This window comes from Pinus tabuliformis, chromosome J, assembly GCF_031772625.1.
Source record: "Pinus tabuliformis cultivar Carrire ecotype Pingquan chromosome J, CPIR1, whole genome shotgun sequence".
Lineage (NCBI taxonomy): Eukaryota > Viridiplantae > Streptophyta > Pinopsida > Pinales > Pinaceae > Pinus > Pinus tabuliformis.
In genome coordinates, this window is record NC_142295.1 from 66,077,223 (window position 1) to 66,092,774 (window position 15,552).

Sequence of the window (15,552 nt, forward strand, 5' to 3'; positions counted from 1 at the left end):
TTCATATGATTGAGCGCTAGGACCAGGGGTTGAGCCCTTGGGCGCTAAGGCCTTCAAACCTGTTTCAGGAGGCCTTTTCTTTTGTTATTGATTTCTCCCGCATATTGGCGATGAATGCACTTTTCGTTAAGTTTTCCCCTTGGACAAATGCAATCACCGATACACGGGATTGGGCCCACCAAAAGATATCGCAATCGCAACCGCGGAGAGGGGGGGACTCTTTGCCTTTTTCTTTGGAGCAGGTCGAAAGTCTAAAAGCGAGATCTTTATAGACCTTGCTGTAATATTTATCGCATCCAAAGAGGAGTCCCGCAAATCGCACTATGCCAATGTCTCAAGCTTTTTCTTTCTCCATAGCATGGAATGATAGTTCGGACGTGAGATCCTTATAGATCACGACGTAATATTTCATCGCGTCTAGGGGTTCCCGCATATCGCAGTCGTTGGCTCCATTGCCTTTAGCTTTTCCCCTCAACTGTTGCGATCATCGATCTGCGGGGTGATGTCATTGTTGCCACGTGTCATCCTATGAGTGTTGACCCGTGGCACTTGGAAATGGTCCCATGTCACCCCTGAAGACACTGAAATCGGGTGACACATGTCCTCTGCCACGTCAACAACCATACTGCCATGTCACTGCTGATGTCAGCTGCCCTATCAGCTCTGAAGATCAATTGCATGCCACCACGTGGCCCCCTAGAGGAGAGGAAAAAAGGCCTGCCGGGACCTGTTTTGCAAGCCATTCCTTTTTTAATGAATTTCGACCTTCCCCAGCGATACAACACTTTATCCAAATCGGAACCCTGCATGGTCTTTGGAGTTTAGAACACCGCCAATATGTCGATCGCCGAACACCAAGACTATCATACTGCCACGTGGAGGAGAGAGAAGGGGGGCAGCCTCCTATTTTTCTCTGCTTTCCTTTGTATTTGGTTTTCTTGGCCCCCCGGCAATGCACCACTTTATCGCCCTATTGACGGTTTGCAAGTCTTTTTAAATTGAAACCCCGTCAATCGTCAATCCCACGTGGAGGAGAGAGAAGGAGGGCAATATGCCTTGGTTTTACAGGCATTTCCTTCATTAAACTGTTTTAGCCTTCCCTCGGTGATACACTGTTAAATCACAAATTGGCCCAGGCAAAATCTCGTGAACCGCAAATAACTTTAAGCATGTGCCTTGGGACCCTACCGATAGTCGATTGTCGATACGTTGTGCCCTAACCCACCGACCGTCGATATGTGATATCGGCGATCAACAGATCACTGTTTCACGCTCTGCTAGTGCTCCATACCTATCTGAATGCCGATATGCAATATGCGATGAGCCTCCCAGGTCCCGATTGCGGTTTTTCTCCATACTAAGCCAAATTCCTTGGTTTCTGAATCTTCAAAGGAATTCTTCAATAGGGTCTAACTTTTGATCTACGAACCTTTTTTTGGACTTTTATATACCATTGGAAAGCTTATTCTGAGCACTTCACAATGGAGAGGGTACTCTCAAACTATGATAGCTTCTGTGGCTCAGAGTTTGGCATCAAAAATCACTTCTATTTGGCTCTTGAAGCATCTAGTGACTGAAAAAGCAGTGGGTGACAACAAGGGATAGGCCAAAGGTCACCCTCATTTTATAAATACACCCTCATGGCACATTGTAAAGGAATTTTAGCTGTAGGAATTTACAAGGTAAGTTCTTTAGGTAAACACCAAAGGACACCGCTCACAAATATATCACAGATCAATACACCAGTATTCTTGACGTGGTTAAAACCCTCAAAGAGGGAAACAGTCCATGGCCTAAGCCAACGCGGCCACTTCAAGCAATTTATTAATAAAATAATGAAAATTTACATAAGCTTCTCTCATGAATGCTCACCTTACAAATGACCCTCCATGCTTTTTAAATAGAGATCATGGACCAATCGAGTGTTAAACCACGGATCAAGTGTCGGTAATACTGAGGAGAGAATGAACCGTCAGATCACTTAATGTCTAGAACATATCGTAACCATTGGATTGTAAGTTACAAAGTACATAGTAAAGAAACACACTTTACCTAACTCTACACTAGACCAAGTTATACTTAACTATTTCCTATGTGTCGGAATATCCTAACACCTTGAGATTAAACAAAAGAATGAGACTTTGAATTCTAATGTATACAACCAATTTTGGAAACAAACATCAACTTCCTAGCATAGACTTATTTTTGCTTTTGACAGTGAGAAAGGCAGAATGCAAATGGCTTTCTTGCAAGCCCAAATTCCATTTCCTAAGTCTCCATCAGATTATAAAAAGAATGTGTTTTCATTTGAACCAATCAAATACATCCAATTGACCATATGGATATGCACAGATAGACTATTGTGATGTTGTTTTCCACCATGACAACTACAGTTATGTCTCTTTCCAAGCTTAGGACTTCCCTATCCATTTGAAAGAGGCAGCAAGGGAAAGAACAAGGCGGATAGAGTTCATTTTGGCAACAAGGAGAAGGTTTCAATATAGTCAGTGCCTTCAACTTGTGAAAACCCTTAGCAACAAGACGAGCTTTATGTTTATCAACTTTTCCATCTGTTCCAAACGTGGTTCTGTAAACCCATTTGCATCTAACAAGTTTTCGTCCCTTTGGAAGAGGAACAAGATCCCATGTATCATTTGCCAATAATGAGCGATATTCTTCATTCATAGTTGCATCCCAATCTGGATGGCCTAAATCTTCTGTAAAGGTGTCAGGATCACAATTCGTTGAAGCTTGAGCCAGTAAAGAAGAGGCTCTATTGAACTGAGAATGTGTACATCACTGACCTGTAGGATCACCTGCAAGAGCACCTGTTGCATCCCAAGTAGCACGGACCCATTTTGGAAGATGAGGAGTTGAAGGAGGATCCTGAGAAGGTGGGGGAGGATTGTCATCCTCGCTGTCATCATCTGAAGAAGGAATATTTTCAGAAGTAGAAAGGATAGAGAGAGGTGGCACATCCGCCGAACTAGGCTCATAGACTGATATATTTTCAGCAAACTTTACATCTCTTCTAATGATAACAATTTTGGACTTAGGTAAAAAAAGGCTATATTCTTTGACATCTTCAGAATATCCAACAAAAATACATTTTTCACTCTTAGGTTCTAAGGCTTTGTGTTTCTCATCGGGAATATGGGCCCATGCTTCACTTCCAAAAATATGAAAGTGAATTACATCTGGTTTAATTGAGCTCCATGCTTCTTCTGGAGTGATATTATTTAAAACCTTAGTAGGAGTGTGGTTTACTATGTAATTTGCATAGTTAATTGCTTTTGCCCAAAAATTAAGACTAAGTCCTTTAGATTGAAGCATACAATTAGCCATTTCCTTTCAGGTGTGATTCTTCCTTTCAGCTACACCATTTTATTGTGGAGTATATGGAACAGTATGTTGCATTTGAATTCCATGCTCAGTGCAAAAGTGATGAATTTGTTGTTAACATATTCTCTGCCATTATCAGATCTTAGCTTAAGGATTTGATGTCCAGATTGTTTCTCAACAAAGGCCTTAAAGGCCAAGAACATGTTAAATACTTCACTCTTGAGTTTTAAGAAGTATACCCAAGTGCGTTTGGAGAAATCATCAATGAAAGTTAAGAAATACTTGTAGCCAGAGAATGAAACAACTGGAAGTGGTCCACATAAATCACTATGCACAAGCTATAAAAGGGCTGAGCATGTCAAGAGGCATGTTTTTCAAAACTATCTCGATGATGTTTTCCGAGTACACATCCGGAACAAACACCATCTCTACAAGATACCATAGGAAGACCTGTCACCATATTTTCTTTACATAGATTTTGAAGGGAGCGATAGTTTAAGTGACCAAATCGCTCATGCCAAAGTTTGCTCACTTCATCATTATGAGCAACGAATACCAAGGGAAGAGTTGATGACCCAAAGTTGTTAAACTTATACAGCCTTGTAGAATCATCAGCAATGTCAGTAGCTAAAATCTTTCTAGGATCTCTTAAGTCTTTAATTACAACATCATGAAGTGAAAATTCAACGGTTTTACCTTCACCTGAATGAGTTATCTGATATATAGAAAGAAGGTTGCAGGATAAGGTTGGAACACATAATACATCATTAAATTGACCATTGTCTAGATGAACAGTTTCAGTCCCTACAACACTAAGAGATCTATCATCACCAACATATATATTTTTGGTGTTACAATCATTTAAAGAAGAAAACATGGCTTTGTTTTTTACCATGTGATAAAAAGCTCCAGAATCAATGAGCCACTCGTGAGAATGAGAAGAAGAAGATACATTTAGTGCATAACCAAATCAAGATGCTTGACAACCACATGCAGAAAGTGTTATTCCTGAAGATGAAGTTGAAGTTGAAGAGTGCTCCAAATGGATGTTATGCTTCTTCATTGTTGCTTCCAAGGCTTCCATCTTCTTAAAGCATTTGGATTCTAAGTGGCCATCTCGATTACAAAAGTTGCAATGTCTATTAGTCTTCTTCCCTTTGATTTTATTTTCCTTATCATTTTGTTGAAATTATTTTTCATTTTGAGACTGAAATTGCTTAGGACCCTTGTTTGGTTTAGGACCATTCTTTTTATGATATTGCTTCTTAGGATTCTTTGAATTTGGTTGTTGTTAGGCGGCTAAGGCTTTCTTAGAAGAGTTTCCAAAATTAAGAATACCAAGGTGTAAGAGTTTTTCTTGTTCTCTTATTAAAGAATCACAAAAGGAATCAAAAGAAAGGGACTTGTGGTCTTGTCCTTGAGAAATAAAGGCTTCTCTAGTAGAATGGAAGGTGGAAACAAACACAGAGTAAGTTGGTCCCAACTTAGTAAGAATAGAATAGATAAGGCTACCATCTTCTTTCTTAACCTTAACACCTTCCAAGAGAAGTCTAAGGGTCTTGAACTTGGACAAAAAATCTTCAATGGAAGAAAAATTATTGGGCTCCAATGTAAGCAACTCATTTGCGAGTTAATGAGCTCTAATTTCATTTTTAATTCCAAAAACTTTAGTGAGTTGTTTCATTGCTTCATTAGGGGTATCAAGTTCTGCGAAATGGAATCTAAGGTCTAGAGAAATAGACATCCCTATCAACTCACGTGCTTGATCTTGCCTATTTTCCATTTGGCTGCCTTATCTCCATCTTTAGGTTTAGTTTTTTGGCCTGAAGCTATTTTGTAAAGACTTTTACTTTTAAGTAAATCCACAATGTAGGACCACCATTAGAAGTAGTTGATGTTGTCAAGAATAACTTGGCATGGACTTTCCATTTTAACAGCAACTGAAGCTGTAGATGTTAAAACTAAGTGTTCCAATGGAAAGATCTCGAAAAATTAGGCCGATTAAAATAAAACGACTCTGAAAATGGCTTCCGGATGAAGAGGTTATCATTTTTTGAAGAAAAGTTGTTAAATACGTCAACGAAATGCGTGAATGTGCGGAAGTGAACGATAATGTTATATTTTAAAAAAAAATCTCCCACCTTTCCAAACTCAATCTAATTAGCTCATTTAAAAAAAAAATATGTGACCCACTTTTATAAATAAGTGAAAGTCACTTTTACAATGGTATTTTATGAGCTACCCACTAAATTGTAACTTAAATATAAGATAAAGAGACTTTAGAATTATAAGTGACTCACTTTTTATAATGGGTGAGAACACTTTCACATAAAGTAACTTTAAAACATAAGTGGCATGTGCTTTTTGAAAAAGTAACTCAACAAAAAGAAAGACTTGAACTCAAGACCTCTATTCTCATAAAGTAACTTTGGACCAAGTAAGCTAGTTTAAAAGGTTAGTAATTTTTGGAAAAGATGGAAGGGTTTTTTTGTCACTGAAGCTTAGGGGTGCGTGCTTACTTGAAAAGACTCTTTTTGCCTACAAAACAAAAAACCACACAACCTAACACGGACATACAAAAAAAAACCAAACCTTATGGCTTGAAGTTAAATTTCGCCGGAAACTAAATATTTTCCTCTATGTTTCTAATTTTCCAAGATCACACTAAGGCGCAGCGGAAAAAAGCATACGCATGAGGAAAATTCTTCCTCTCTGTTTCTGATTTGCCCAGATCGCACAAAGTCGCAGGGCAAAGAGCATACACAAAAATGAAAGGTATAGATCCAATAATAAAAAACAGAGAGATAAATAAACCGAAATAAACAGAGAGATAAATAACTAAAACTGCAAATAAAGACTGTATACCTCCATATCTTAAAAATGACGTAGCTAGGGCTATCAGAAACCTTTTCGCATGAAACGAAAGGGGTTCCTCATTGGAACAGATGCTCCTAACACAATAGAGCAGTCCTCTCGACCCGAAAGCGGTCAAAAATAGTAGATCTAGGACACAACAGTCGGATGCAGTTGTACCGGCTTCGGATTTGGATCACCAACGGATGCGGCCCTCAAATAGCTCTGATACCATGTAGAAATTTACAGGGTAAGTTCCTTAGATAGAACACCAAAGGACACCGCTCACAACCGGATCACAGATCAATACAACAGTTTTTTTGACGTGGTTAAAACCCTCAACGAGGGAAACAGTCCACGGCTTGAGCCAACGCGGCCACTTCAAGCAATTTATTAATAAAATAATGAAAAATTGCATAAGCTTCTCTCATGAATGGTCACCTTACAAATGACCCTCCATGCTCTTTAAATAGAGATCATGGACCAATCGGGTGTTAAGCCACAGATCAAGTGTCGGTAATATCGAAGAGAGAATGAACTATCGGATCACTTCATGTCTAAAACATATCGTGACTATCAAATTGTAATTTACAAACGTACATAGTAAAGAAACACATTTTACCTAACTCTATACTAGACCAAGTTATACTTAACTATTTCCTATGTGTCGGAATATCCTAACATTAGCTAAGGACTTATTTTTGGGACAATATTGTTTTGAAAGGACTTGTGCTCTTCTAATATATGCAAGGAGTAATAGTTATTGGAGTTGTCTTTAGTGCAATTTTTTGGACTCTCCGGTGCCGGAATCCGGCAAAAGAATTTGAGGTGAAATCTTGATTTGTGTTATTTAAACTGGTTTTTTCACTGTATATATGTATTCAACACCTTGAAAAACCCCTAGGGCACTTGGATTGTGCAGGGGTTACCCATCAAACTTGTGATTTCAATCAATTCCTGTTGGATTTTAGATAAATTAGACTGGAAAAACCCACTGGAAAAGTTTCCAAAAAGTCGCACTAATGACAACTCGATAGTTATTCCCACTATTGGATTAGACAAATCTTTTATATTGTGATGCAATGGATATTAGTTGCTTTATGGATTGAATGTTCCTGAGAGTTCTTTGATGTGTGGTCTCCTCATGTGTCTTCTTGTGCTATGAATCTTGTTTTGAAACACATGGATGGTATATGATATGCTAACTTTGTGCTTGTATTGATGAACTATTTCATTGATATTGGCATGATCTTATCATTGACTGTGCATTTGCTTACACTTATAGATGCTTAGTTACTATGAACTATTTTATAGTTGTTGAGCACATTCTTTACATAGGCATGATCTTATCTGAAGTTTTGCTAACAATTACTTTATGTGAGATTCATGTTGTTGATTTCTAATCTTGCTATTTATGGTATTCATGTTATGAACATTTGTCAGTTATTTCCTTATGTTTATTGAAGTCCATACATTCAATTGAGTCGGGATTCTACATCGGAGAGATTTCCTCGCTGTTGGCAGAGAATTTCGACCTATCAACAAAATCTTAGGACCTAAATAAGATTGTGGTCAACTTTTAGATCATAGTTTCAGGTTCAACATAATCTAATATCATTACAAATATATATATATATATATATATATATATATATATTGTATTGCAAGTTATTTGTTGATACAATGAGAAAGATATGTAACTCTTTTTCCACAAGAAAACAAAACCATAATTTCTATTAATTAAAATAAAAATTACATTTTGAAGACACATTATATATGCCTATAGTGATCAAGCCAATACATGTCAAGTACAAAGAGAGAGCTAAAAGTAGCAAGAAGGATCATTAAAAAAACAAGGAACCTCGAAATATAAACTAGTGAGAAGAAAAGAGGAAATAAAAAATTAAGGCTGACAGTGGTGCAAGTTTTGTCTCTTTTTCCTTTCCACCTATGCTCTTTTTGCCAACCTTTTGGATTTGGTTCAATTAGGATCAAGGCCAATTCTTGTCCCACATGTGGGACTTCTTTGTCTGAGTCGGAACTTTCTGAGACATGAGCTCTTTTGGAGCCCCTAGATCCATCCACTATCAATAAATCCACGAGTTATTTTTCAACCTATTGTACATTGCCAAAGACCGGTAGTATCGTATCATCCCCATCTTAGACGACTCCCTTCAAGTCTATGTCATTGGTTTCTTCTTGTTCATGATGACATTCTTTTTTGTCATCTCCTTCGTCCTCAAAAGGATATTGCTCTGTGAACTGACAACTTTTTTTTTGTTTGTTTGCCTCTTCTTCTTCCTGATATTCTTCCTTACCTAGTGGCATGCATGATGTAAATGGTATGTCTTAAAACATACATATCTAAATGTCGTGTTTTCATAGTCTATAACTTGTGACAAGCAGAAGTTTTGGTGTTTCATATTTATATGATCTAGAAGTCCTTTGCATAGATTAATCTCCATGCATATTCTAGCATAGGTGAAGATATCATTTTATGTTCTCTCCAAATCCAAATTTTTTAATTTTCCCATTGTGTTTCTTGTCTTTAAGAACTTTATGGTGCCAAAATGGAAGTGGAAGATTTTGGAGCCTCACCCAAATGGGCATAATAGAGACCATAGAGTTTGCATCAAACTCGGGGAACCAAGGCCAAATGAATAGACAGGCTCTACCCAAAATCCAAGGCTCTACATTTAGTGTGTAGTCCAAATCCTTCTGTGTTTCAAATTGTACTATGATAAAACCTTATGAACATAAGAATATTCCAAATTCCGAAGTGGAGGCAATCCATTGTATGAGGGCTTCATGTTTGGGCCAAAAGCCATTGAATCTGCATATCATTTCTTTGGATTGTAAAACAGAGAACAAGGAATTTACCTCAAGGTTTACTTCCATTGAAAGATTTTTTTCCATTTGATCAATAAGATATGGTCCTATAATATTTTAAATCTATTTTATTGAGCCTGTAATCTTCCTTTGGGTGGCATCCTTATAAGATATAAGAATTATTGCACCAGGTGCACCCCCACGAAGTCTTGTGTTCAGAAGTGATGGTTGAGTTCTTAGAAATATTATGTGTAGCTGGGATGAGTCAACTAAGACCTTCCCTTAAAATTGAAGGCTTTGATAACAGTACAATATACCCCACATTGTTTCAAAGGTCTGCTTTAAAGAGCATACAGAAAAAATTATTGACCCATAATAGTTTAGTTTTCCAGTAACTCTTAATAGAAATTTGGAAAGAGGGCATCTTTCTATACCCGAAGCCGAGAGACAGTAATCGCTGAGGAGACGCTCGCAAATAACCTCAAAGTTCATTCACCCACAAGATCCCGTGATAATGAAAGCACTTGGAGACAACATCATCAAACTTATTTCTTTGATGGTTGCGTGTGAACCCTTTGTCCCTTCGCAACTCTATTGAGTAAGCAAATTGAGAGAAACAAAGTCTAGATACCCAACAGCGGCACCTTGAGATATAGCAAAGTGCATGAACACTCAAGATCCGTTAGGGAAACCTAACCATGTCTCACGAGAAATATATATAACTTACAAATAAGTTGATTGATTTTCCCATTTAAGAGTTTTCAAAGTAAAACTATTGTGTATTATGTATATATATTATTATTTATTTTTTAATTTTATAAATTTCTTAGCATTGTTTATGTTACATAAATATATCAATCTTTAATTCATACAAACAACAATTCCTCATCTTAAAATGCCACATCATATCAACATTCCTTACAAAAAAAGTGCTACATAGTAGCTATTCCATGTCGCTAAGTTTAAATATAGCTAATTTAAAATAATAAGTAACTAGCCATAAAATATACTTCAAGGCCAGTGGTTATATATGGGTAATTTAGATTTTAATATTGATACTTATAGATCTATATTTGACCATACTTGTAGATCGATACATCTTTGGAACTACTAAACATAGCTTTTACTTATTGGTAACAATTATCCATGTCCATGTTTTTTGTGCCATCTCATTTCTTCTATGTATTTGCAAAGTCCATTTACTTATTTGTGTATTTGCAAAGTCCATTTACTTATTTGTGTACTTGCAAAGTCCATTTACTTATTTGTATGGATTGAATTGTGGATCTAAGATATGACATATAAAGTATGATTCGAATAGCAAAAATAAACCTTCTCATCATAACATGAAATATGTTGTTTACATGAAACCCATGAGCCTTTACCAAAAGCATTTTGTTAGTAGAATCATGTCACACACGTCACAACCTCCAGTTAAATTACATAGATGATAGAGTTGTCACATATGAAAGTCATTATCCATATGGTTTGATTTCTTATTTATGGTTTTTTAATTCCTAAATAATATATTAAGTTAATTAATTTAACGTTAAACTCTTCCGAAAGGATTATTAAAATGTGTATGACTGTAGTTTTTAGATTAGGCACATTGTATATTTAATTCCAAAGAAAGTCCAGATAGTGTTTTTTTATTTTTTTTTTTTAAATGTGTAATATATTTTAAAGCAACAACCACATCTCAATAGGAAATAAACTATTGGAAATGAAATATGAAGTTATTAGAGTGAAATTTTTCATTTATTTATTATATTTTTTCATTGAAGTTTTTATAAGTTTGGTTAATATTGATTATGGTAAGGAAAAAAAAAAGAATTTTTTAATTATAGTTTTAGTATTGGAAATTATCTATTTCTATATTAAAATTATACAATAATTTGATTAAAAAAATAATGAAATAAGATTATTAATTAATTTTAGTATTGAAAATGTATTTTTTTTTTAACATTGAAGTTGTTAATACCTCAACCAATTGATAAAAAGAAAATATAAATACTAGAAATAGTTTAGAGATGCACTAAAATGACCATTTTTTAATTTATTTATTATATTTATTTGATTGATATGTTTTAGAAGCTTTGTTAGTAGTAATCATGATAAGGAAATAAAGAATTTTTTAATTACAATTTTAGTATTAGAAATTATTTATTTCTATATTAAAACATGATATTTATTTTGATAAAGAAAAATAATAAAATCAGATTATCAATCATTTTTTTTGTATCTTTTCTTTTTCTTCTTGTTTTAAGATTAAATTTTTGGTATCTTTTTCTTTTTCTTCTTGTTTTTACATTAAAGATAAGTATTAATACATCAAAAAATTAATGGAATGAAAATATAAAACTAACACTACTCAAGGTGAACTAAAATGACCCTTTCTATTAGTTTAAAGTAATAAAATGAGAAACCAATATTTTAAACTTGAATTCTAGAAGGATCTTTTTATATGGATAAAATCATTGATATTTATCAACAAAAATACATTTTTTTCCTCATTTTTAAAAGAGACCTCACCCCACCCCATGTGTGTGTCAAATTTCCTTTTTTTTAAAAATAAATATATAATCATTTCAAACCAAAAAAACAATTAAGCTAAATGAGATAACAATTAAAAAAAATCTTTAAAAAAAAAACATTTTGGAATGAGGGTATATATGGGCGTATTTAAAATTTAAAAACTTATTTAACCGGTTAAAATTACTCACATTGATTAGTTGTCTCGATTACTCATTTCAATCCCCGAAAATCTGCTTCAAATTTTGCCATAAAACATTTTCCATCAACATGCGAAATTTCGTATGCGCATGTGCAGTGAGAATGGTAATCGTTGTACCTGGAATTGGCAGATTGGTCATGATTGTAATCATTACGAATTACAAATAATTATCAGCTTGTGATGGTACATTATCATCATTACGCAATAAAACCATAAAAACCATAACCAATAAAAACAAAACTAAAATATATGAAAAATAAATTAAATTGGTTTATAATGTGAATTTTGGAAGTGATTGTTTAATTTTTTTTTCCAACCCGGATGAATTCATAGTCAAGCATACCCAATGCACTATATCTGCCATGCAACAGCGATAATAAACAACAATTAAAACACATTTTGGAAGTGATTGTTTAATTATTATTTTTCAAACCTGAATTAATTCATAGTCAAGGCATACCCAATGCATTATATCTGCCATGCAGCATACCTGCCATGCAACAGGGATAATAAACAACAATTAAAACACGTTTTGGAAGTGATTGTTTAACTATTTTTTCCAAACCCGGATTAATTCATAGTCAACGCATACCCAATACATTATATCTGCCAGGCAACAGGGATAATAAACAACAATTAAAATACATATGTGGATTATTATCACATCAAATAATTTATCAATCTCTATTTCCTAGAGAGCAAGCAACAATTGTCATCTTAAATTGCCACATCAAATACGAAGACTAACATATGGATGATCACAAATATAAAGATGATTACAATTAGTTATTCACATCAACACCTGCTCACGTTAATGTTAAATCACATTAACAACTAATAATAAAAAAGAATGAACTGAGTGGCAATTGGAGGCCAAGGAGAGGCAACATGAGAAATAATAGAGGCAAAGTTAGATCAACAAATTATACTTTTGTGGAGAAATAGGGCAGCAAGTAGTTTAGGATTTGGATGTATTGACAAAGAAAGAAGGAACTAGTAATGTCTAAGAGGATTCACAAACTTGACATTAATCATAAACTAGCTTGTGTGGAGTGGTGGGAACAGCAACTAGTTTGGGATTTGGTTGTGGTAAGAGTCAAGGGTGAGCAATGTGTCTCACCTAAAGCCTAAGCCTCCAGCGAAACAATGGGGAGCAAGAGGTGGATCCTACCCCTGGTTGGGATTTGAGTGCGGTAAGAGTCGAGGGTTTGCAATGTGTTTCGCCTACCTTGACAGAATAAAAAATGGCAAATGCTTTATGGGCCCACTTTAAAAGCTACCCACGTCCAAAGAAACCAGCGAAAGAAATCGCACATTAGACCATCGAGGAAGGAATCCAATGTATGCTGTGCACCATTAAACCAATTATTATGACGATTAATTTTCACGGAGGCCTGGGGAATTGATCAATACTCAAACCCAAGTGACTTCCTCCCTGCCCAATATCATGTGCTCTGGTTATTTGTCTTTACAGAGTCTCGGATAAGTTTTTTGTTCTAAACATATTGAACATGAATTTTGGTTATCTGGCTAGTTTTCCTTTATCTGGTAAAATGAACCAAGGTATCTGTCCCCATAAACAAAATTTGTTTAAAAAGTAAAGGTAAAACCCACAAACCAGATTTAAATTTACAAAACAAAACAAAACAAAATACAACATTAGGAACAACCTCTATCAGATGAATGGATAGTGTAATCCAGGTTGTATATCCAGATTATTATCCGGAAAGCAAATTAGAAATCTCCCAGGAGACCAATACATATTCCAGGTTGTATAAAAATATTCTCAGTCTTCACCAATGTTGTGTCATGAGAAGGGGGAAATCTTAAATAAAGTGAACCATATAGAAACAATTTTCTTTTTAGTTTTAGTTAAGATGATATGTTTTGAAGTAGATTATTTATTTTGACATGTTTGGGATATGGAACACTAGACGGGGTACATTACAGCGATTCTAAGAAGGTTACGCATACTCAGAAAAGCAGGTCGTGGGGAAACAGTTTTGTACATGCTCGCAACATCTTTCAAAAACAATTGAATTTGTTAATAGCGCACTTTCAGAAACAAAATATCAAAAGAATTAAGCTTGCAAAGCAAAGAGAGAAAGTATTACCTTGAAAAGAAACCTAAACATATAATATTATTATATAGCACGAACGAAAGAGGGGCCACCCACAGTATAGCAATGTTAGTATCAAAGTGAAGGATGATGCTAGAAATATTACGTATAATAATATCACATAGACAACCTTCAAAAGAAACCTAAACATATAATATTATTACATAGATAAATAATATCGCATAGTTAACCTTCAAAAGAAACCTAAACATATAATATTATTACATAGATATCAAGCAAAAGAGGGGCCACCAACGGTAGCAATATTAGTATCATAGTGTGAAGGATGATACTAGAAATATTACATATAATAATATCACATAGACAACCACAACTCAAATAGGGGCCATTTCTGCAGAAATATCTAGTATCAAAGTGAAAGAGGAAGTTATCACAATGACCCAAGAGCCTGCACCCCAAACCCAAACTATATATTGGCAAAAGCCTTTGGTACAGGGAATGTCTCATTATCAGCAAAACGAACACACCACAAGAGTATTTATGTGGAACAAAATCCCGTCATAGGGATATTGACACTAAAGGGATAGCTTGCGATAGATGATTGCAGAAAACAAAGGCCTCTTCACAATCAAACCATAATGCCATCTCATAGTTCGTTCATGAAGAATTACATTCTAAATCATAGCGCAAATGTAGATAAAAGAATAAACAGCAACTTTTGGAGGAATTAATTGCACTGATTTGGCCTCAGACAAACTTCATTGCAAAACTCAGGCAAGTTCAATCCTAATCTTCAGCCCATCTTTAATCGACTAGTTCTGTGAAATTTTGAAGTTTTTTGAGTTTTTAATTGTCAGGTTTACAAGTTTTTCCAGAATATTTCCTGCAAGTCGAACCATAGTTTGGTTCTGAAAAGTAGATGATGAGCACAACTCGACGATTTTAAACTATAATCAACATAAACAGGATCACAAGCCATATTTTCATTATTAATAGAAAAACTCCAATGAACTACATAACAGCCTAAGTGACAACCAGGTACACATTTTTAATGTTCTCTTCCAGCTAGGATATATTCTCTTACTACAAATCACCAGAACAGTCATTATCAATAGCAAAATTCCTATCAACTACATAATAGCCTGACAGACAACTAAATACATATTATAGTGTCAAACCCAAAACTAGACAATTAATAGAAATCTGGGTTGACTGTCAGTCAAGGCAACTTTTCGAGGCATTGATTGTATTGATTTTTCCCTCACATAAGCTTCGTTACAGAACTCAGGTGAGTTCAATCTAAAATCTTCAGCCTGTCTTTAATCGACTAGTTCTATCAAATTTTGAAGTTTTTTTTTAGTTTTTCATTAGTCCAGTTCACAAGATTTTCCACAATATTTTCCAGAACACAAGTGATAGTTTGGCTTCGTAAAGTGTTTTATGAGCCTAGATCAACTATGTGAAACTATAATCAACATAGTCAGGATCGCAAGCAATATATTTATTATCAATAATAAAACTCCAATCAACTACCTAATATCCTAAAAACTATGTACAAATTTATGATGCTCTGTCTTCCAGCTAGGAAATATTTTCATACCACAAATCATCACAACAGTTTTAACAGAAATCCAAAAGTGTAAAACCGAAAACTAGACAATCAATAGAAATCTGAGTTGACTGTCAATCAAGGCAACTCAATTACAAGGGTTG